The sequence below is a fragment of the Trematomus bernacchii genome, unplaced genomic scaffold, assembly GCF_902827165.1.
Source record: "Trematomus bernacchii unplaced genomic scaffold, fTreBer1.1, whole genome shotgun sequence".
Classification (NCBI taxonomy): Eukaryota; Metazoa; Chordata; class Actinopteri; order Perciformes; family Nototheniidae; genus Trematomus; species Trematomus bernacchii.
In genome coordinates this window covers 15798674-15823876 of record NW_022987739.1, presented here as the reverse complement: position 1 = coordinate 15823876, position 25203 = coordinate 15798674, and the positions used below count along the sequence as shown (strand labels likewise).

The window sequence follows — 25203 nt, the reverse complement described above, 5'->3', positions numbered from 1 at the left end:
CGTTAATTTATCCAACTCTTTCAGTCATTTTCTGTCTCATACTCATCTAATTAAAAAGAAAAAAAATACACATTACGCATTACAATCTCTCGTACACACACACACACACACACACACACACACACACACACACACACACAAATACACACACACACACACACACACACACACACACACACTGAGACACTGTCGTTATCGCAGCCCTGACTGGGACCAGCTATCTCTGTTTACCCATGTACTACCTTGAGAACGAAGACAGAAGTGTCCAGCTATTATACGCAGACTCTCAGCCTGAGAGAGACACAGACAGATTCTCAAGAGCACATGTGCAGACAAACACAGGGACACCGCTTCAGACACAAATGCAAAGTACTGGATCTTCGGTTAATGCCTACTGCAGCACAATCTGACAGGAGTGCAATTTCAACAAAGCAAGAGAAGATTGTATCCCATGGGCCAGCACACGAAAAGATTACTTTGCAATCTAATGTGGGTGTTTAAAGGTACCTCATTAACATTTAAAGCAATTTGAGGAGATTTCAAAATGTAAGGGATAATCAGTTGCCTATTTTCCACATTTGTTTCTAAGTTGTACTCCTCACCAGATTAATTGATTCAAAAAGAGGCAAGTTTGCAAGGTTTAAAAGCTATCGGTAAGCATGTTTGAATCAATCTAATCTTGAAAGCATTATGGTTAAAAGCCAGTCATCCAAAACTGTGATTGTGCTTTGTGTAGACCTCAGCTTTTTGTTGTGGTTAGGGTTATGTTGTTGCATTAATGCCAATGGAGAAAGGAGGTTGCATCAGTCAATAAATGTGCATATTTGATGTTATGGATTACAACTACTTGCGCACACCTTCATAGAAGCACGAACATAAAGTGCAGTTTTTCCTGTGCCATTTTAAACTGAGCAAGAAATACATTATAGAGTATTACTTCTACAAAGGTAAATGGAATTTATTAGCAACTAAATGCACCATTGCTTGATACAATACACGTTTCTGTCACACATTTAGTTAGTCTGGTTTGACCAGTTGTTTATGGTAACTAACGCTCAACTTTAAACAGATATTGCTGTGTAACTGTGCAATTTTGTTTTTTACTGGAGGTTAGTGTAAACATTATATTTGTGGTATTTGGTATTAACTGACTCCGATTTCAGAGGAATTTCTGATGATACAAGTGTGAGTGAGGGATGCAGCTGACGGTGCAATTAGTTCAATCTAGTGAGTTGCAGGTGTGGATGACAATTTTGCATAATGACACACTGCAGCACTGATATGCTCCAGAGCAGCAAACTGAGAAAATGCACTGACAAGACAACTGGGAGCTGGAAAGTTTCTGATTGATGTAGCAGATCGAATGAAGGACACTGTTGACATAGAGAACATGAAGACGGACTAAGCACTGAGATATCAGATAAATGTCTCGAGGATCTGTGTGTGCTCGGCGGGAACAGATCAATCCCTCTGCTCTACAAGAGCCATTTGAGCAGAGTCTCTTCCATCCCACTCCAATCGAAGATTATCTCTGTCTACATTACAACTACACTCTTCTACTATAATACAGCTTCGGGGCCAATTTGGCTTTAATCATCTTCACTCTAGTTCAGTCTGGCCCACTCTCATCATCTCGAATTCTTCTTTCAGTCCTAATCCAGTACGATCTAGTCTAGTCCAGTCCAGTATGACAATGTCTGCATTCACAGGCAGCCAGATTGTTCCAATTGTGCTACACAACATCTGGCTATGAACCCCAGAGAGAACATGACTGGGAGCTTCTGTCGATGAGCTTCATTAAACACTGGCTAAACCCTCCCGCAGGGCTGTTCAGAGGAGGATACTGTTTTATTACAGGTCAGTTCAAACGGCCTTTTCCATGAGGAACTGCAAGTGAAGATAAGGGTTTGCACTGGGTGTTTATTGAGAGTGTTAAAAACTTCAAACATTTCTGAAAGCATATAAAACAATATTTTGAAGCTCACTGCAAACGATAGAAAATACTGCAATACAAAGAAAAAGCACAAATTGATGGCTCTAATCTAATATGTCTATCTGTTTTTCATTTGCGAGTTTCCTTTGACTTTGTTTAAGGAAAATACTTGTTAGGACATCAAACACTACAGGGCCCAAGGATTTCACTGGTGTTCAGAAGGATGTACAGGATGCATGTGGAGGGTGACCTCCAGTCTCTTTCTCGTCAACTTGGAGAGACTTGGTGGGGCTGCTGCTGAATATAACATCTCTGTTTTTTTTGTAGCATGTGATGGATACACTGATCCCATTGATTTACATGTCAACATGTCAGTCTATACAACATGTCAGTCTATACAGACAACCAATAAAAGCAACAGAAATGATGTTTTTCATTTTAGGAGGATATCTGGCCCTTTATTTGGACATGTAGGGCCTTTTTCACAAAAAGCCTTAACCAACACAAGCAGAATCACTTTGCACATTGAGCCATATCGTTCATTTTTTGAAAAACATTGATGCTTTACCTTTTAGCAAGGCTATGTTGGGCACTCGACATAACTGAGTTACACTATATTGCTCCTCTCAAAGTATAAATTATTTGAACTTTAACTTAAATTTGCCCTTTAAGATTACAGATGAATGAGGAGTTTAAACTGTGAGAAAGACTCCTTAAAATGAAAAATAAAACATTGTATGTCATTATATGTCAACAATCAGACAGAGCTCCAATGTTTAGTTTCCATTCTGCATTAAATGCTATTCTACCACACAGCATTGAGAGTAAAAGTCTATTCATTCTTCTCTTTTTTTCCCTTCATGGTTAAATTAATGGGGTATAGGATTAAGTGAAATGAAACTTTCAGATACTCTGCTTAGTCTCAGAAGAGCACAGCTGCTTTCTTTCACCGCAGACCCTTCCTGTAATGACTTATTTTGTATTTCCTTATACTGGAGCTGGACACAAGCATACACACATATATAAGTACTACATACTGTACTTGTATCTTTGTTAAGAGGCTGCATGTGTATAAAACAGTGATTTACCTGCAGCTCATAAGCAGTACCTGCTAACCGCGTTGGTGCTGCAGCCTGTCAATCAAATAACCCTTTTATTCTCAGTCATATGACACCTGTACTATGTGATCGGCTATTTTTAGTGAGTGACCACAGGAGGGAAAGATGAAGAATCACTTTCTCCCTCTGCATCATACAAGTGATTTTAAAAGTTTGAACTATTTTGAAGCTTATTTTCAAAAGCGGTTTTGGTTTGTGGAAAACAGTGTGTATGGAAGTGAAACAAAAAAGATGCAATTTCAACTTTATCTGCATTAGCGTTACCACCCGTATCCTGCTTCTGCCTCGTCTGTCAAAGGACAGATAACCGTTACGCCGTTCCCCCCCGGCAACTGTTTTCTTATCAGCCTATCGCTCCATCGCTTTATCCGCTCTATACACAGAACGTATGCTTTTTCAGGCGGCTTCCCTCATGCCCTAGTGGTATTCTAGCACGAGGAGCAGCTGCCTGCTTTCATTTGAAAAAAAGGAAGTGACACACCATCTATTATTCATTGGAACACACAGCATACCCCTTCTAGCTGGGGCTGCGTTAGCATTACGGCTACATCCGCTCATGGAAGTTAATGAGGGTGGTGAAGTAATTGCAACCGCTAATTTGCATGTGGGCCATCGGACTGTTCCTATATGTCAATGTTAGCAGATGTTCAAAGGGCTCCAAAACGATGGTAGTTAGAATGAGCAGTTGGAGATGGTTGGCAGAGTAAAGGATGGCAGGAAGATAGAGAGAAGCAAGGGAATGTGGTTTCTAGAAAGTAATGAAAAAAGTGAGAAAGGGTGACAGAAATGAGGGGAAAGCATAGGAATGAGAAAATGGGGAAGGTGCGCAACGGAGGAGTAGATCACTTACAGCGCTGCCATGTCACATTACATCTCCTTCCATTCACTATGACAGGTAAAAACAACTCACACAAACACCAAACACGCATCAAATATTTAAATATACAATATGGGCAAGTTTCAGCTGATGTATTACACACCACACTCTCACAGAAACAGGGGTTATAAATAAATCTGGATCCCCCTGCTCATTAATTATCACTTCCAACTAACACAGCCAAAAATAGAGGAGACACACACACACATGCACATGGAATAAGATATGTATGCATGGAAGCACACACAAACATACATTCACATACAATGAATTCCCTCTCACAGTCACACACCCCCCTGGAGGAAAAGACACAAACCAAAGTGTGAAGCCAGGCAGGTGGTGGCTGTGCAGAGCGGGAAGGACGACTCTGGGAAGAAATCAATACTTCCAAATTCACACTCTATTGATCTGAGCGTGATGACAGCCTTTCAACTCGGCTTCCGCACACACACAACATCACACACAGACTGGATAAAAGGAGTTGGCTGATTGCCACACTGAGTAGCTCAATACATGTCACTGTGTTGAGTGTTTGTGAGAATGTCTAAACCTGTAAATATACAGTCGATGGTCTGAACATGTATGATTGTTAGCTTGCCCATTTATTCCTCCCACATTTTGTCAGCTGCTCAAGCTGTGTGTGGAGAGCAAACATTATGCGGAGAAAAACACCATCCTGCCTCTCCCTCTTTCACACATGCATCTACACATTTATACATACACCTACTTTCCTTTTCTCTTCACACTCTTTGTCTCACATCCCAGGCTAAAACATGTGACCTATATGTTCTACCCTGCAAAAATAGACCGGGAAAGAGGGAGTGAGAAAAGAGAGTGAGGTGAGGTGTAGCAGATCGAGGAAGAGGAGATGAGCGATATTAAGTAAACTAAATATAATTATGGCCGATAGAAACTGTGAGATAAAGAAAGCAAATTGTTCATGAGTGAAAAAAAGGAGTCAGAAAAAGGGAGTAAATTCTCAGGGTGATGTTTGCCTCTCACCTGCCATGCAGCTCCACTCACCTCCTGTCCTTCCTGTTTCTGTGAGTGCTACTGACCCTGTCTCTCTTCTAACCTCAGCAGAGAAACAAAGTGAAAAACACAGAAAAAAAGGAGGGAGGGTGGGAACGGGGTGGAGGTGGTGGTGGTAGAGATTGTGTTGAGGGGTGGAGGGAGGAGAAGAGAGGCTCTCTATATGCTCTCCTAGTATGATACATTCAATAGCCTGCCTTTTGCAGCCTACTGGCCCAAAAAACTAATTCCACACTCAGTGCTCGACACACAAATGTAGTAATCAACCACTACTGCTTCTCTGTAGTGCAGCAACTTAAAGGGGACCTATCATGCAAAATGCACTTTTGTACGTCTTTTATACATTAATATGTGTCCCCGGTGTTCCAGGGAACTCACCAAGTGTCAGAAAACACAACCCTCTCTATTTTCCTCCATACCCAAATCTCTAAAAAAGGGGCTGCAACGGATCTGATAAAAACTGATCCAGATTTGAACACTGTCCTGACGTCAGGACGGTGGCGCTACGGCTATTGGGCCAATTCCACCAATCAGGAGGAGACAGCCACGGCCATTGCCGTTCGAAAGCGCTGGAGACGCTGTAGTACATATGCCAGGCCTGTAGGTGGTGCTGTTCTCACAGAATCAGCCCTTGCAAAAACAGGGGTTTAAAAGTGCAAATTGAGCGAAATGAGGCATGGCTAAAATGCATGATCTGTTTGGTATTTTGAAAAGAAAAAAGTATAAATATGCCTTATATAGGTATGGTCCTACACTATATTATTATAATATAGCATGATAGGTCCACTTTAAAGTGTGTAGATGTGAGTGTGTGTAAAGCTCAAGATGTTCTGAAGTGCAAATGACCACATGGGATACATGATGCAGAGTCCTGTGTGTGTGCTAGGGGTCTGTGTTCAGTCATCCATCTACTGGTGTGTTTCTGAGGTCATGTGCATTTAGCCTGCGGGCACACGGCCTGCCCTACAGTGGACTCCCACCATGCACCCGTCTAATTATTACTGCAAAACCCCTGCTGTGCTGCCCTAGGGCCACTCAAGGCCTGCTTTGACCAGGTCAAGCTCCACACAGGATCAAAATTACTTTTTTCGAAGCTTTAAACTAGCCTTGATGGGGTATCATAAATGTAACGAGTAACCCCCTAGTCAGTTCTGTCCATCTTAATAACAGGAAGCAGTGTAATGAGTAAACCCTAGCTGGCCAAGCTGGCTCTGTAGTGTAAATTAGGTAAATAATTAACTGCCTTTAAATAGGCTAACTGCTTGGGATAATGGCTCGTATCTCTTATCTCGCTCTTGCACCTATCCCTCAGACCACCAACGCTAATTCCCCTTTAAGGGAATGTGTGGAACCCATTTTTGAAAAGCAAACATCCATCCAAAAAAAGCTCAGCAGCAGGCATGCAGAATCTGTAAAATATAGCCTCACATGGTTCGTGATGCCATGAGAGTGCAGAAATATACAAAGCCCATGAAATATTTATATGGATATATGGCATAGCTGTAGCGATGCCAGGGCTCTAAATCAAACCTGAATGGCTCTATCCTGAGGCCAAAGGGTTTATTTTCATTGAGACTGGAGAAAGATAGGTAGACACTCAGTGCTGATAGACTGTAGAGAGCAACTGCTATGGGTGCACTTTAATTTGGTCATTAATTACTTTGTTTACTTTTAGTATGCTGTTTGTAATGATTAAATTAGAGTAAGGAAAGCACAACATGTGAGGATGTTTTAGGTGGAGTCAAATGTAAATGCTTATCCGTAAAAAGAACCAGACAACTGGTTCAGTATTTTAGTTTGCATCAGTGGAGTGCAATACATGTTACATTTCAGGAATAGGAACATAACTAAGTTGGTTGGACCTTCCGCACTAGTTAGGAAAGACATTTCAGTTTTATTTATTTGCTTTAAAAATGATTAAAAAAGACATGGTGCTTTTCTTTACTCAGTGTGTTAACTTGAAATGAAAAACGTTGTCGAACACAGACAATGTTCACATCTTTGACTAAATCCTCCCCTCTCTCTATGTGTCCAACACAATGCATAACATCAGCTCACATCCTTTCATCTAAAGCAGCAGACTGAAAGAGGGTGTAATGCAGCCTAGAGGATTAAGCTTCCCTCTTGCCGATCACATGAACCGTCTTCTGTCAGGAGGCCTCAGATCCCACCTCAGACCTTTAGGACTTGTAGAGCCTCTCTCGTCTTTTCTCTGTTTGTCCTGGTTTGACGTTGTCTGTCCATCTCACTTGTTCTTTATTGAAAGAAATACAAATGCAATGTCTATATAGTGTGCACTGAAAAAAATGTTTGGGAATAAGTCCCTGCCTCAGTTCATGTGCCTCTTTGCCTTGGGGTGGGGAAGATGAAGCACACACAGTAATACATGGTATTAAAGTCACCCTTCATGGTGGGGGGATTCACATGACCACATGACCTTGAGACCTGTCGGGAAATAGCTCCTTAAGATGCTTTTCATAGCCCTTAGAGAGGGTCAGGCTCAAACTAAATATTTTGTATGTTGTGTTTTTTGACCATGTTGTCTTGATATGGACTTTCTTTCTCTATAATTAGATTTTCTCCCTTTGCTTTTGTCATAATATAAGAATAGGTGTGGGAGTACAGCTTGTTGACAGTCAGGTGGCTGCTGAAGTCTGGCACCCCAGGCTTCTGCAAATGCATGTGTTTGAATGTGTATGGCTCTGTGGGAAAACCCCAAAAAAGTTTTTACTGCTGCACTCCACAGCTCATAAACATACAGTTCAGCAGAACAGCTGGGAGTCATACGCTGAGTTTTATTTTTCTTTCTGTGGGAGTTACAGAGAAACAAAAAATAAAGAATTCATAATATGCAGAATGATAACGGATAGCGGCCACAGCAAAGCACTGCTATCAGTCACCAAGTGTTACTCCTCACCCTCAGGTTACACTGTTAAATATCTTTGAGACTTTCCATGCAATTATCCAATTCCGGGAAAAGAAAATAATTACATTTTGCGTTATACTGTAAGGAATACTTTACTGCTTATCATTTGTAATGCCTGCTGTGTCTCATTATAATATGTGTGCTATTATTAAAGTTTCAGGTTCACTAGCAGCTTGAGATTCATGCCAGTTCTTGGAACAGACAATTATCTTTGCTAGTGTAGCCTGCAGTATGTGCGTGCATATTTGTGAGTGGGTCCAAGTGTGAACAACCCAAAACAGTCTTTACTCCAACCTCAAACAGCTTTCTTTTGTCATTTTTTTCAAAGCTCACAATTGTTCGAAGTAAGGATGGTAACATTTTGTTTTGTTTTTGTATTGACACTGATATTCGGACATAATCTCTATACTTTTATAACTTAAAGGTGTCAAATTTGCTTAAATGCAGTTGCGGTTCAGAGTTGTGTTTTAAACTATGAAAGATAAACTGGTGGCAGATTGGAGACTGCTGGTCAGTTCCTGAAGAAATGCATACAGTATGTAATTGTTTTTCCAGGACCAGTCATTTGTAATCATTCATAAATGAGACCACCTTTTGCTCTGGGATAGATAACGTCTCAGTTAAATCGTATTTGGTGTTAGGTCAATGTTTAGGCTTTACATTCCTTTCATAGTTTTACAGTGTTCCTTATTTATCAAGCAAAGTTATGTTTTGATAAAAGATTATTTTCAAGATTTACAATATGGACAAATATGTTTGCTGGCTGACCACATCTGTCAAACTGTTTTACATTTGCACTGGTATCTCTTTTAATGTTCGAAGTGTATGCTATGTTTTATTGAAGCCATACATCAATGCTTGGATACACACACAGTATCCCATATCTCTTCTTGTAACAAATACCAGCTCAAGACCATATATAGTCTAGACAAACCTTGGACCACCTACTGACAACATCATGGGCCATCATCCCTGACAAAAAGAATGTGTGCTGCATTTTCCCTTTGTTTTCATTGATTCTATTCTCACCCCTTTAAGGAAGATACATTTACAGACTCTAAGCGAGGATAATGCCCATAACCCACTGCCTGCATATTCTCCTCTGATTCATTTTTGTCCTGTGTAACCCTCCAAAAATCTCTCTTGGTTAAAATGTCCAGCTTTGTGTCTTGGTGAGTGTTGTTTTTTGTCTTATGTGTTAGCACAAGTGGATATGGAGATGCAATGCCAGATAGGCTGCTCTACATGCTTGAAAACGACTTTAAAGTCCACCATAGTGTGTTCTCTCCGAGCAAATTATTTGAGTGTTACAACAAATACCCATTACATAAATGGTTTGAAGGTGGTAAAAAAAACACAAGCTATTACCAAGATGTTCCACTGAGAACGAGCGAGGGCTGGCAGACATCCTGAGGAAGGCCAGTTGCTGATAAGGCCTCCAGGCAGGGGAAAGGCTGTTTACACGTTAAAATAGACGCCCACTGAACTGACCACAGTACACACCTCATTGCACAGCTCAAGTCAAAATGACCTCTGAACTGTGCTGAGCACTGTGTCTTCAAGTGTGCATGAGAAGCAAAGAGACAGTGAGAAAGCTACAGTAGGGAGAAGCAGTCTGTATACGATACACTGCTGAATGAAGTCCATAACGTGCTTCCCTTTATGTTTGCATACATGCATAGTATAATAATACAATAGAAGAGTATGCAAAAGCAAAATGTGTGCTGCCATCTACTCTTCCTCTTAAACCTCAGCTGGGCTACTCAACTTGTAACCATAAGAAGTCCCATTGTTCAGAAGTCTATGAGAAAATGACCCAACTTCTTGCTTGATTTATCTCCAAAGTAAATATTTTCTTGACGAGTGGATCGCCTCAATCTCTAGTTTCAAGAATTCTTCTATCCAGAGTAACGTTCCTTTTGTAAATGATGATCCCATTTAAAGGGGACCTATCATGCAAAATGCACTCTTGTACGTCTTTTATACATGAATATGTGTCCCCGGTGTTCCAGGGAACTCACCGAGTGTCAGAAAATACAACCCTCTCTCTTTTCCTCTATACCCAAATCTCTAAAAACGGGGCTGCAACGGATCTGATACAGACTGATCCAGATTTGAATTATTTTCTACGTCACAAAAGTGGTGCTCCGCATAGTGGTCAATTCTCCACCTATCAGGGGAATGAGAGGTTGCCGTGGCATGGTAACAGCATGGTAACAGCATGGTAACATGACGCTCGTAACTCGGCCCCCTCCTTTGCAGGGGGGCGTGGTCAGTTGCAGCTCATGCAAAGACAGGGTGGAGGAAAGCAAATAGAGCAAAATGAGGCATGGCTAAAATGCATGATCTGTTTGGTATTTTGAAAAAGAAAACGTATAAATATACCTTATATAGGGATGGCCCTACAATATATTATTCAAATACAGTGACGTGCGGTGAGGTTCATGGCTGGTGAGGCACTGACTCTTTCAGTCAGATTTACAAATATTATAGCCTATTTTGACCTTAATCGAAATATTCTGTTATTTTCAAAAGCTTTTTTAGTCTGATGCTATGATTAATTTTAAACAGACCGATCAACAAAAGGATACCCAAAATCTAAATATTGGATTGTTCTTTCTAAGTAAGATCCCATTTTAATTACAGTTGTGGTCTTACCTTGACTTGAAGATGAATATAAGTCCATGCTATCCTTCTGGACAACAATCTCTATTACTGTTTTGTAAAAGTCCTCCTTATCTTCCTGTAGTTTAAAAAGTTTTGTTTGTTGTTTGCGGTAGAATAACAGTAGCAACAAGAACCTGTGGGCTCACGTGCGCCCCCTTCAGTGCGGCAGAGGTTATGGCTGCCTCCCCATGTAATTGTTTCATTGCCGTTGTATGATAAGACCAGCGAGCCTAAATATGATATATACGTGAAATAAGTTATTTAGAGACTATGGATGGCGAGGATAAATGTAATAAAGGGATCTACAAACATCACATTGGTGACCTACAGTGAGATGGTAACAGGCATGCGCTTAGGGCCCGCTTTCCAGACAGTTTCTGTGGGGTGACACATTCTGAATTGAGGCAGAGCTCATCTGTGCCTCCCCTCAGAATGCGTCACCCCACAGTAAATGGCTTGAGCGCGCTCACAAAATAAGTGGCCCCGCTAAATTAGTGCCCGCGCTCCAGCAAGTTACTGTGGGCTTACGTGAGGCAGAGCTCGTGCTTGCCTCACTTCTCATCGCTCCCGTAGCGGAGCTCGGCAAATTTGCTGATTTTGACTATAAAATGCGATTGGAATCATACAGAAATCACATTTACACAAGATCAGTGGAGACATTTTATTATTATTATTATTTAGTTTTTCTTTAATTGTTGTTCCGTTACATTGGAGTATGACAGGTGAGGCTCTGCCTCCCCTGCCTCCACTGACTGCACGTCGCTGTTCAAATATAGCATGATAGGTCCACTTTAAATACCACAGTGGTTTTTGGTGTGTTTCTCTGAGTTGTTAGTCTTATAACTCTAACCCTGTCACAGAGATTTCAGCTCATTCAGGTGTTAGTTTAGTTTTAATTATCTTGTTTAATGTTCGGTTGTACTTTGCTCCACTGCCTCGTGTCACTTCTGGTTGCAAACAAATTGGCCACAATGGCAAATTCAAGGCTTCAGAAGCGTAGTCCATCAAAAATGGGTGACATCACCGTGACCAAATCCATGGGTTATATAGTCTTTGGTCCTACTACAATCATTTCTAATTCTGCATAAATTTTAACTCTACTTTCCTGACTGTAGTCACTAGAAAATGCAGGGTGACAGGGAGGACATTTTTAACCAGAGCTACGTAATGTGGACACAATAAATACAGGTTCTACTACATTACTTCTCTGTATGGCTCTTTTGCTCATTATGCATTACATTTTTGCCAGATGCTTTCCTCTGTTTTCCATAATGTCAGATTACAGTATGTCCTGTCATTTCAGATTCTCATCGGATCCCCAAAGTCACCTATTCTTAAACTATGAATTTTTTTTATGCTGTGTATGTAATTTATTATATGTAATGCCTTGTCTTTTATCTGGACCCTGAGTCTGTCATTCACCATAACCCACAAATTATACTTGACATGACAATGTGTCAGCTGCTACAGAGCAACTTTTTATGGAAAGAGCAGCAGAGGGAAAATGTGTCTTTACTAGTTAATAATGTGCATAACAACAGCTTTTTGGTGGTGTTTTAGTGTGCTAATGTTTAAAAAAACTATAGCAATGATTTGCTTGTTCTACTAGATGTGTCACTTTAAAGCACTAGGCTTATCTTTAAGTGGGCATGATAGCTTGTGTGGATTTTTATGACTTTTTTATTTGAGTCAATAAACCATAAAACTACAGAATCGAATTGATTCCTCGTTGGTTCAGTGCACTAGATGGAGATGAAAAAGTGCATCAGCCATTAGAAATGTAATATTGTCAATTTTTGAGATGGCACGTTTCCATTAGGTGTGAAACAATGCATCCACAGCTCGAACACAATGTGATCAGCTCTCATTGATTTTTGGAAGAAGCACTCTCCAGCGGCTGATGGCAGGAGAGGAACTTCACCATTAGTTTTTTATTGTGTTTCTAAATAAGATCATTTCTTTATTTATCGCCCAGCGTCACTCAATCTGATCTTATTGTCCCTTTTTATCTGATCTCAAGCTCAGTCTGGTGCTGATCTGGTTTGGAAGGACTGAGATAAAATTGTAGAATTGAAAATGAACAGACTGCACAGATTTAGGGAAGAACGATTTGAGAAAATACAAAAAACTATTGGAAAATACACAGAGAAAGAGAGCTTTATCATTAACTGTGGGAGAAGCATGGCTAAGCTATAACCTGATTGTGGCTTTGGTCTGCTCCCTCCCACAGACAGCCTCTTCCTGGAGGGCTGAACTCTGCCAACCTGAGGGGGCGAGACACTGCACAGACTACAGCCTGGACTCTAATATCACTAATAATCACTACAGCCAAGAAACCACAGGCAGAGAGCACTGAGAGAGTAGAAAAAGAAGAGAGATAGTGTTTTATGTGCCTGTTATTTTGACTATGTTTTATTGTCTTTGTGATTCACCGGACATCTCGTATTTCTCTCGTTGTTGGCATATCTTGCTTTGTTTATTCCCAACCATGAATCAACCCTGAAGCCTGAACCATGAGCATAATAGACAGCCAAGGAGAGAGTTGTAAGCTATGGACGTAAAACAAATTCAATGAAATAAAGAAATAGGACATCCTGCTGTAGACTACATTACTGCAGATGTAACTTGGACGAAGCTGACATAGTGTCGACTGTGATTGAATATAAAGCAGTTTCCAAGTCTTCCCACATTGATTTTCAGCTCATTATGAGATGAACAAAAACCAGCAGCTGTCAGGAAGATGGGAAATCAATCTATAAATGTATGCTTTGTGAAATGGTTGTCAGCGTGAAATGTTCAAAATAATAGGTAGGTCTGAAGGGAAATCCTTGTGTTTTCAACCTGGGATTTATCTTCAATGATGATATGATACCATGAGAGTCACTCATAGGTCAGCTGACAAGAGTGAACATGTTTTCACCATGCTCAGCAGCTCGTTACAATAGCTTCACGGATTTCAAGGGGGCTACTTTGTGAGTTTCAGATGAACATAAACACTTTTTTTGTCCCGGGTAATGTTGTTTTTGCCATAGTCCATGTTTCCCAGATCACTTTAACTGAGGTAGGGTTGAGTGATTTATTTTGATAATATCTGTGGATGTATTAGACCACAGTGATTTGTGATGATCAATGTGATCAAGTACCTTGATTAGTATGGTATTTCATTTGCTTGAATAACCAGAAAAACAAACAAACTCCAAAGTATTGCTTATTTTAAGCAATATTTTTAGTTTCTCAATTATTTTTTCAAAGATATACTCATATCACAATATAAACTCTTAACAGATATGGTTAAAGTGTTAAATGTCATCATGTCACACAGTAAGACTCAATAAGGCTACGATAACAGCACCTAATACATTTACAATCATGAAACAAGGGCAAAAAACACACATTTGCTGGATTAAGCCTCAATAGAAGTGTTAAGAATATACATTTCTCCTGTTGGTTTACTTCACATCTGTCCAATTTCTCCGGGCACAATGTGTTGCTCTGTGCCACACTGAACACGCGGAAGACACGGTGTTAGCCAGGAGGCTGCCTGGGCTCTTTCAGCAGGCAATTTGTTGAGTCTGAAGAGAAGGTACATGGGGTCGCGACCTTGTCTGAACAATTCCCAGGAATCTCCCCTTACATAAGTGGAAATGGGAGGGGGGAGCGGTGCGTTGTAGGTTAGAGGTGTGTGTTGATCCCAAAGGGGTTTAATCTATGTGATTGGTCTTCATTCTGTGAGAGAAATGTATTACATGTGGGAAGATTAAACCGATAGGACAACAAAATGTTATGATTGCTTAGAAAAAGTTTTACAGAAATCCAAATTGAGCCTTAAACAAAGAATGAAAAGGTTTAAAGATAAACATAAATTCATACAACATACTAATCTCCCTTACACTCTGGACCTAATCTGAGTATTGCTCACACAAAGCAGAACCATGTGTATCTGCCCTAAGGGAGTCCTCTGTGTGAGTGTAATGTTTTCCTTTAGTTAAGAAGGGAAAACACAAGATAACATGTACTGTACATAAATCTTCATAATTCAAACAGAATGCTGTGAATTTAAAAAACTGAAGCCACATGCTTTGGGATTTTGCATAATTGCAGATAACAATGGAAAATATTTCCTTGGGTAAATAAACGGCTTTTTGAGGGAATTTGTTCCTGGACTGGATCCAGTTCAAATTAAATATACATTTGGACTCAGGCATTTTATTCCTATTTAGTGTTTTTAGAATCGAGGGGAGATTATTTCAGGAAGGATGAGAATAAGGAGAGAAAACGAGGAGGATGTAGAAGCAGGCAGGGCTGGTGAGCTGGCTGAGCTTCTACCATGTGCTTCATGGGTGAAATCATGGGTTCAAGTCCAGCTCACGGCCCTCTTTGCGTGTCACACCCGCTCTCTTATCTTTCCTGACACTCTCTGTGGTTACCTATCTTGAAAAACCAGAGTGTCAAACTAATCTTGAGGATGAAGTGCAGCCAAAGGGGAGAGGTTTGTTTATTGGCATTGTAGAGCAGATGCCTGCGGCTCCAAAGAAGAGAGTTGTGGCCAAAGCCTTTCATTTCTACAACCTCCTTGTCTTTCCACCTCTGTCTGCTTCTGTGATTTTCTTCTCTTATTCTACAATCTGTCTCGACACACTGAGGAGCTAACTGAACGCAGCATAGCACCGCAGGCTAAAAGGCTGCACAAAGAGCAGCAGTGGGATATTGGACAGACGTGAGGCCTGCTGGGTTCAACACTAGATGTTGTGATGTTGACTGGCCTTTCTTTATGTATTGGGATATTCCAGTGGTGCTAAAAAAGAAATGGGTCAGGCTGAAGAGCAATAGAAGGAAGAGGAGTGACAAATAAAGAGAGAGGTTGATAATATAAGAGTAATTTGGAAATAATGGAGAAAAGAACGCAATGGGAAAATCCAGAAATATCAAACAGCTATATTACAGAGTGAAAAAGGGAATGGGCTGAGTGGCGTAACTATCGATGGTGCAGCCGGTGCATTGCAACGGGGCCCAGAGCCGGCCAGGGGCCCATGCAAAATGTGCAGTTTTTTTCAACATCAAAAGTTATAAGTACTATATAGCTATAGCAGCAGCAAGTGCGGCAGCATTATAACAAATTGAATAGCTTGCATTTATAATGTACAGCAAACCAAAACACAAGAGCGGCGCTCAAAAGAGAAAGGATAAGAGAGAACAAGGAGATGTAACGGCTAAACTGACAAAATGAGACAGAAAACAAATACTGGAAAACATGAATGACCATACCTGTCACTGTTGCGACCGCAGAACGCTCATTCTCAAAGCTCAAATGGATTAAGACGTATTTAAGAAGCAGCATGGGACAAGAACGACTCAGTGGATTGGCAACACTCTCAATAGAGAACAGCAGAGCCCGGAAGTCACACCTGAGCAGCGTTGTTGACGACTTTGCTGAGCGCAAGGCCCGCAAGATGAACTTCTAATGGTGAGTGTAGCTTTGCTACGTTGTGGAGAGGGATCGCAGATTTAAATCTGTAGCAATGTAATTGTGACCTCTCTTATGTTGGAAAATGTGCATGGTGCGCACCTATGTAACCTGTGTCTGTGATAACGTTTGGCCGCTGTGCCATGATGAAGAATGATTAATTCTGTGATTGTGTGATTAGTTCGCTGTGCCGTTGTTTTTTAATATTTTAAAATTATGATTTTTTTTTAATAGTCTAATAAATATAAAATCATTGCCAGTGTTATCAGTTGCAAGCGTGTATTTGTTGTAATAATGACGACTTGATTTTGTAGCCTGTGTGTGTGAGGGGCAGCACCGTGTGTGTGTGTGAGTTAGGGCTGCACAATATTGGAAGAAACTGACATTGCGATATTTTCTTCCCCTGCGATATACTGTATATTGCGATATGAAAAAATACAGGAATTGAAGAAAAGACCGTTTTTTTGTCCGCAAACCATCCTTTCTTGAACTTTAATGCTATATAATTGGTATTTTTAACCGGATGAAGGATTTTAGTCACAGACTTCTGGATCTTAAGTTATCAGAGCAACAAGCTGAGCTCGGTTATCCTGCTGTGATCTGATGAAGAATGGTTGTGATTGGTGGTTTGCTGTGCATGCAGAGCCTGCATGTCACTCACTCAATTACCCCTGACATGAGAGCCACGCAAGTTTTCCTTTTGTAGCAAGCAGCAAAATAATTGTAACATGAAGTGTTTGAGTTCATTTGCCTACTTAATATCGCACGTCCTAAAAAAAAGAAAAGAATCGCACGTCCGGTAGTTTCTGTAGACCTGTCTGCCCGTTTTGTGAGAGCACTGCGCGCGTGCGCACTTGTGGCATTGTTTGGGATGACTTAATTAAAATAGAGTCCACCTAGTAAAAAAAATCCCAACTACACCACTGGTTGGCGCTTCTGAGTGGTTGTGTGTGTCCTTGCATGGGGAGTGGCTCCTTATTTTGATCTGAAGTAATAGACACAGAATCAGCACTTTTGAAACAGGGCTGAAACAGAGGGGTTTATGGGATGCTACAATGCATGATCTGTTTGGTATTTGGAGCCAAACACTTCAGAGACATGTTTTGTATATATCTGAGACCTATAATATAATGATGAAAAACAGTAAAATAGGGGACCTTTAACATAACCCACTGTTTGGATCTGGTCTAACTTCTGTATTCCACACAACAAAAGTAGGTGTTTGGCATAATGGTTATAGTGTGGGGTGACTTGTGAACAAGCATTTTTGATTAATGCATTAACCAATCGTTATTCAGAATAAGAAGAAGTTGTAACTGTTCTTCCCATTATGGCAATATTGCATATTAGTCCCAATGTCTCCATGCCTTTTGCACTACCTATTTAAAAATGTTTTTAAATGTGGCTGTGTCTTTAATCATAGTGAGAGAGGAGGATGACGGGAAACATTAGTGGGAAAGCAATTAGGATATTTTGAGAGGAGAGAGTGGAGATACATCAGTCAGATAAAACAGGGAAACACAAAGTGCTTGAAGAGAAGTGAAATGAATCAAAGTGATGATAGGAGATGAAACCACATAAAGAGGGACAGGAAAGAGAGAGACAAGACGTTGTTGAGGGGGTGATGATTATTGGACAGGCTTTTAATTAAATATCTCTCTTGCTGCCAGCCAGATACATCATTAGCTAGTGACGGCATGGTATATCTTTTATTTTATGAGAATTTAAAGCAAGCTCATTTCTTTGAGCAGAGTTCTGCTTGCCTGTACTCTTTTTCTCTCCGATCCCGTCCCTGCACTCGTTTTAATTAACCAACTTTTTTTTTTGATCTTGCGCTGTAAGCGTTTTCAGTGGGTCTTGCTAAATCTTTGCCCAGCTCTGCTGCAAAGTGTAGCTACTTGATTTTTAGATTGACAGCCCTGAGTTTGCGTACCCCAGAGATACTGGAGAGATGCTGCGACTGCTGCGCATCCATCTGTCAGTCTGTCAGCTGCCACATGAGCCAGTGGATACAGCCAAAACGGCACACCATGCACAAACACAAACACAAATAGCACATATTACCCCTATTAACGCCAGCTTTAGCGCATGCACAAATGAGAGGAACACACACTCAGATTTGTACAATGGGGACATCATTTCCTCTTACCCATCTCCCTTTTCTGGGGCTGAATCCCACATTTTCTTCAAACCCCAAATCTATCAAAACAATGTCTTATGGGAGGGGGGGGGGGGGGGGTAGTTATCTGCCTATGTAGCTAAACCTCTGTTCCACTCACCTCATTCTGTCTCTCACAGCTATAATAGAAGCCATCTATCTCTGCCGTAACAATGCGGTGAGCTGGGAATAAGTAAGCAACTAAAAATTCCAGCTGAGAAACAGGCCAGAGGCTTTACCCCTTCTTAAAGTCAGACAGAGAGAGAGAACGATGGAGACAATGTAAAGTCAACTATGCACGTTTAAAAACAACTTCCTTATTCTTAGTGCAATATTCTCAGACAATGTCTCGTCATTTGTTTTGCCATAAACATGCCAGGCTATCTTTTTCAAACATGCTTGATGTGCGTATCTTATTACATAAAGGGCAAGGGCTTGAATCATACTGCCCAACATTATAGCCAGTGGAATGCTGTTGATATGCCATTTTACGCAATTGCTTTTACACTATACTCAATGTTATATAATGCCATGAATGTATAACACTGTATATAATAGATTACAATGATTGCTGAGGGGATTTTGAGTCTTTGCAGTAGAATGAGAAAGCAAATAAGCATATCTTGTTCTGAGCTCGAAAGAACGATAACTATATTCTCAATGTTTTTCATCATAAAACAGATTAGTATGCTGGATAATTTAACAATACCATAAAGGTTTTGTAAGTACTTTTATTGTTTTTGAAATCCCCATATATTCTCATGATTAGTCAGTATAACTGCAGCATACAGTGTAACAAAAATGAGAGCTGTAGAGAATTGTAACATACATTTAACCACAAACTTAACTAGTAATATTATGGAAAGTCATTCATCCTTTGCCTGCTGACCAGACTCTGAGGAAAAGCCCTTCAGACTTTGCAGAAGTGTTTGGAGATTGTGATTCTTCTTCTGAGGTAGGGCCATGTATCATTACATCATAGTCGTGTTCATCATCCTGAAAAAAGTTGTATATTTACTAACCACTTCTATTCCATGGTTGTGGTTGTGGTTCCAATGTTGAAATGTTTGAAATTCCCTTATTCATTATTTGCATAAAACATGTTTTTTTAAGGAAGAGAACATATTCTTAACCTCACCTGTGAAACAGAGATTATATTTATCATCTGGTTTATAAAAACAAGGTTATTTGTGGATTCTGGCATGCATTCTGACACCACAGAGAGTCAGCCAAATAAAATTCTCATTTTAAGGACGATTTATTTATGAATCTGCTACTGATTCATTTTATAATTATTTTTCTGTCTGTAGCCAATGCCAATCTAATGCTTGTTTGCATTGCTAGAAATCTTCAAATACTGACTAAATGGGGCCTCAATTAAATCCATTTACGAGATTAGTATTGCATATCCTTTGAGAAATATTTCAAAAAATATCATTTTTGTCAAGGTGCATATTTCAGACCAGCTACCCTTTTGAATATTAAAATCAGGAGGTTCACCTAACCTGTGTCTAGTGCAGGTATGTAGTGAAGGGATAAAACCACCCCAAGCTTTATTCCACTCCTCTCTTCCCTTTCTCTTTCCTAATGAGCAAAAACTATTACCCAACTCTGTGAAACTCCGCTGTGGCTTTGAACTACAATTTTTTTCACCTCGTTAACCAACTCATACTTTTTTTTAATCATCAGCCCGCCTCTGCTTTGCCGTGAGGAAAATCGAAAATCTGAAAATAAAACATCTCAGTCTGTGCCATGTAGCGTGAAATTTAATGTATGTAAGAGTAACGTTTTCTCAGGGGGAAATTGATTTTCCACTCCGTTGCGACTCGGGTATAATCCATCACTTTCGCATCTTGCTGAACTAAGATGATGAGAGTATTGGTCACAGGGTTGTAACTGCCTTAGTTGCACCTTGTGCTTTCTTAGATAGAATTGTTATATTCTATACTTTGTGGAGACATGTATTTATCATGAAATATGTAGGGGAAAATAGTTTTTTGAAGTCATTTGTTGTCTTTACATGCATTGGTTTTGGACAATATGTGATGACTGATGGACAGCATATGTGTACCTACACCCTCCTATTGTTAGTGATAACATGAAAAACAACTATTAAACTCTGAGCCAATGTCAGAAAGATTGACATATTAAAAGAACAGAGACAGGATTCAATTCAGGATGATTGATGAGGTTATCAGAATGCATATATTGAAACTGTTCAAAGTTAAAAAAAAAGGTGGCTAATCACCACCAATCCATTGTGTGTTTATGAGTGATTGCGAATCTATGCAAGGCAGAAAATATCCAAAATTGCCTCCATTTTCAGTTAATTGTAATCCTGTCTGTATAATAATACAACCCTACAAACCCTTTCTGAGCCCTCTCGATCCTTGACTTAAATTCAATAATTCATTTATTTATTCATCCTTTATTCAAATGATGCTGAATCACTAAGGGCATACCCTTATGCCCAATTATCTCAAAAGTACAGTTACAACTGAAAATAAACACACAAAAAAAAACAACAAAGAAAACAAAAAAAGTGTGGATACATTTCAAATCTTGCTTTTAAATAACCTACAACTGAAAAGGATTTACAAAACTATTCTCCATTAAACGTCTTCAATTTAAACCTGTTTGCCCAATGCTTAGCCTCTTTTCCACAATTCAATAGCCCCCTTTAACATGCTTTACAATAACAGACTGTATAGTTACCCTCTAAAATCTGAATCCCATTCCTCCTCCGGACTGCTCCTTTCACTTCCATCGTCCTTAATTAATGTATGTAGGTGGTGCCCTCACATACCAGCCTTCTCTTCCCAGTCTCCACCTGAGCAGAGGTCTAATCAGCCAGAATGAATGCAAACACCTGTGTGGGTCTGCAGGGTCTTTAAATGGGTCACACACTCAGTGGCACATGTGCTGCTTGTGGAGCTAATTGCTGGTTCAGACTAACTGTTGGAGAAAATACTGTTGTCTCCTCTTTGGGTTTGTTTTAATGCACTGATATCATGTGTGATTCTGAACTGTGTACGACCTTGCAGCTGCCTCTTTGTGATAGGAGGAGGCAGGGCATTTCAGGTGGTTGATCTTTATGAGGAGACAGACACATACTTGTTGTCTCCTACATATCTCATTTCTATGAGGCGTGAAGGAAGTCCAGAAGACGTCACAGATGACCCATCGCAGATGACCCGACCCTTTTCCGACACCCGACGCTGATATTAGCGCCACCTCGATTTACGACTTTGTTGTTATCTCCTGTATTTTGGACTATATGAGCCTGATGTTTTTTCCTGCTCCGTTGAGCAACATACCCCATGTGTGTGAGTTAAACCATATCCTTTGTATGTGATTTAACTCTGCTCCTTCTTGCAAGAATAAATTAGTACCTGATTATTGATTCTCAACCTGGTGTCGATTGATATTTTCCTAACACTAACAATGCATGAGTGAAGAAAAGGGAAAAAATAACAGATAAAAAAAGCCTTTCTGACGCACAAGACAATAAATATTTCTTCTGAGCCACAGCTTGCACATTCTGTCAAATCATTACGCTGCAGTCGAATACTATTGTCTTCTTTCTGTCTGAGTGTCTCCCTCTGAGCTTTCCTGCTCTCATCTTTTATTTTCCTTATTTTGTACTGACAAAGCTTACTGCCAGATGTCTTTATTTCTATACATCAACAGTTGGGCATTTAAATTGCTCACACTATGCACTTAAACCACGTCGTCATTGTGTTTCTTACTTATTTTATTGTATACAGGGAATTGCAAGTACATAGAGCAGTATAGGCTACCACTTGAGAGGCCCAATTTATTTGTGATCAGACTGGCTTAGCTTCTAGCCAATGTATCTCCTAGTAACAGCTACAAGAGGCAAAGGGAAAATATTGATCAGTGCTTTCACCACTTGCTACACCAGTGAATGAGGCAGCGTGAGGTAGTTCGGTCAAACGTGAAGATGTTAGTATCAGGAAGTTCGGAAGATAATGAAAGTCTCCTTGAAACATGTCTCCTGTTTATGTCACAAGGACACTGCTCAAGTGAACAACAGCTCTTAGGCAAGACAAGACAAAGTTTGTGTACTTTAATAGTACCCTAAACCATCATTTAGTGCACTATTCTCAGCTTGATTTTAATTTAAGGTTTCATAGAGGTCAGACAGTCCCGTAAAATCCATCCATGATCCCTAAACAGATCATGTGTAGATTCCATGTTAATGGAGACGAGGATCCAAGTCATTAATTCCAAGGGCAGCTTTTATTCTGCTCTAAACCAAAGAAAAAGACACACAGATAGCTGGGCTGAGAGAGGAGGGTGTATTCCCTGAGCAGGGGGGGAGATATCAAATGAAATCCGTCTCCCACTCCTCTCCTTACTGCCTCCTACTCTTCCCTTCAAGGAGAAATGAGACAGAGGGAAAGAAAGGGTTGCCAAGGTCACTTTCATTCTCCATTTCTCTTTCCCATTTACTCACACAATCAACAGACACGTGAATATAATGTTTTCAGAGAAAGAGGACAGACACCATTTCCCCTGATGATGGGACCTGCTTAATTAGTCTCTGCAATGTGACTAATCTCTGGGTTGCTAAAGCACCGTGAATATACCCCTGAGAATACTTTGTTGCTGAAGGATTTTAAACATCACTCATGTCGGTGTTGAATTGAAAGTGATGCCTTAGATAACTAGACTCAGAATACTATCAAGATCGTCATTATGACAACATAAATATTGAAGTTTACCAACATAAATCGTGTTTGTATCACGATTTAGCAAATAAATGTATGTAAAAATAATCAAACTGTGTCTCAGCACTCTGTTGCTAGTAGCAACCACTAGCCCTGTGACTCAGTTGTATTGACTCCTTCAGCGCTGACGTCAGGAATACGTCACAGTGAAGCCGGAGGACACACAAAAGAAAGACTGGAGGCAAAAACAAATCGCCTCAGAGGAGTAAGCTGCAATTAAACAGGAAAAAAGGCATCTTGTAGTGTTGTTGAATGCCAGAATCAAAGGTCTTCAACTTGAAAATGTATTACATATCAGCTCTAAACTATAAAAATAAACTATAGTTAAATGCAGTAATAAGACTCAAGGGTTGATCTGAGGTCCAGATTATAGAAATGCATGCAAACTCACACACAAGGTTGTAGAAACATCAAATTGCAGTTGCTACTGTGTCTTTTAGAGCATATTAATAGCCACAAAATGTCTTAAACTGCTACTGTGGAACTTAATGAGTTTATAAATCTCACAGTAATCATCATATCCTAATTATTTCTTCATTTTAGGAAAAAGAGAGAAGCTTATATTCTCAAATCCCTTCTCCCTTACCTCAACTGCACAGACATCTATATCAACCAGTCTTAACCAGAGAGAGAAAGCAGAGAGACATTTTATTTTCATTTTGTTTCCAAAGCTTCACAAATTACCAGTTTCTTTAAATAGGCTTGGATTGCTCTCTGGTTAAATGAAATGAGAATGTATTTAGGTTTACTGTGGGACAAAGAGGGAAGACTCAGAAGTGACAGAGACACACATTTTTAGTGTCTCTGTCACGTACACATGGCACGACTTTGCAAGACACACTCGTATGCACAGACACATACGTTACATGCTTCTGCTTTGACACTTTGTGATTTGTGAGATCATTACTGAGTTCCATCTGAAACCAAATCACTGTCTTTATAGCAACTAAAATATAACGTTGCTTAATGATAAATCAAAACAGACAAGTGAAAAAACAGTGGAAGGATTCCACTTGCATTGAGAGTGCTCATAAAACTATGGGTCGCAACTAAGATTCAGCCACGTTTACATGTTTACAACACTGCCTCAGTCCTGCTGAATCCCAGAGGGAATCCTGCAGCACTGAATGTTAAAAAACAGTGAGGAAGTCCCTTTGATATTTGTCATAGCTTCCTGAAGTGATGTTTTGATGCCCGGAGTTAGATTTGTCACCAACTTTCATCTTGTTGGTTATTTGGAGCAAAAAATTGAGTTTTGGCCAATGGGTTGAAGTGTAATCTAATGGGACATCTGTGAATCAAGTGTGAATATGGAGCTAATTTCCTGCCATAACTCCACAAACAAACTAAACAGGTTTTACAAATGCCTTATGATTCACTAACAAACACAATGTGGTTTGCAAATACAAAACACCATCTACAAACTAATGAATTTAGTTTTGCAAAGAAAAAACGTATCTATCAAACAAACACATAACATTTTTCTAATAAATCATGTTTCAGAGACAAATTCAGCTTAGGTTTTAAGTACACAACTTTTTTTTACAAGTGCACAAATTTGTTTTACAACTACAACACTTTGTTTTACAACTACAAAACTTTTTTTTACAAGTACAAAACTTTTTCTTCTCACGGCGGAATATTACTGCCAAAAGTCACGTGAGTGAGTCACGTGACTTTTGGCAGTAATATTCCGCCTTGGCTGGCTCATACACAGTCACACATGCTCACTCACACATGCTACACGGCAGCAGGGGGCGCTACTGAGTCCATTGGGAAGACGGGAGGTTGAGCAGAGCATGGAACAGCCCTTGTCAGTCTGATGACAGGTGTTTCTCGCGATCTAGCGATATGGGTCAGTGTTACGGGCCGTCTCCACGGCAGCGTTAAAAAAATCTTGGAGGTGGGCGTATCTGAAGCTTGGGGATTTTTTTGCGATCAACCAATCACATGAATCTCCCGCCCGCGACATACGAAGCCAAAAAGCCCGAAGTAAACTGGATATAAACTCCCCAAAACAGGCGAAAACATACCACTGTCTCTGCCACCTCCCTCCATGCCTGGCTCCTCCGGTTTATATCCCGGTAGGTCTGGTCATAAAGCACCGGGTGATTGATTCGCTACCGCTAATTTCTCCTCCATTTTTTGGAATATGAGGAAATGATCTGCGGTATGTCTCTCCCAGCATACACGCCGTTTGATTGGCTAGAGCTTGAACTGTCAGATTTGCGTACACGGGATTTGATTGGCTGACGCTTCCTCCTCAGCTTCAAA

General features: G+C 40.2%; 1 protein-coding gene across 3 annotated transcripts in view; it reads right to left on the bottom strand.

Moving 5' to 3' along the window:
- Nucleotides 1-25203, bottom strand: part of kank4 (KN motif and ankyrin repeat domains 4) — a 78731-nt gene that overhangs the window by 22961 nt on the left and 30567 nt on the right. The window contains exon 1 of one of the 3 annotated variants that reach the window (XM_034147357.1): nt 4931-4999. The exons of the other annotated variants lie outside the window; for them this stretch is intronic. The gene's annotated coding sequence lies outside the window, so the exon portion shown is untranslated. Of the gene's footprint in view, nt 1-4930; nt 5000-25203 lie in introns of those variants that run through there. 3 annotated transcript variants of the gene reach the window in all.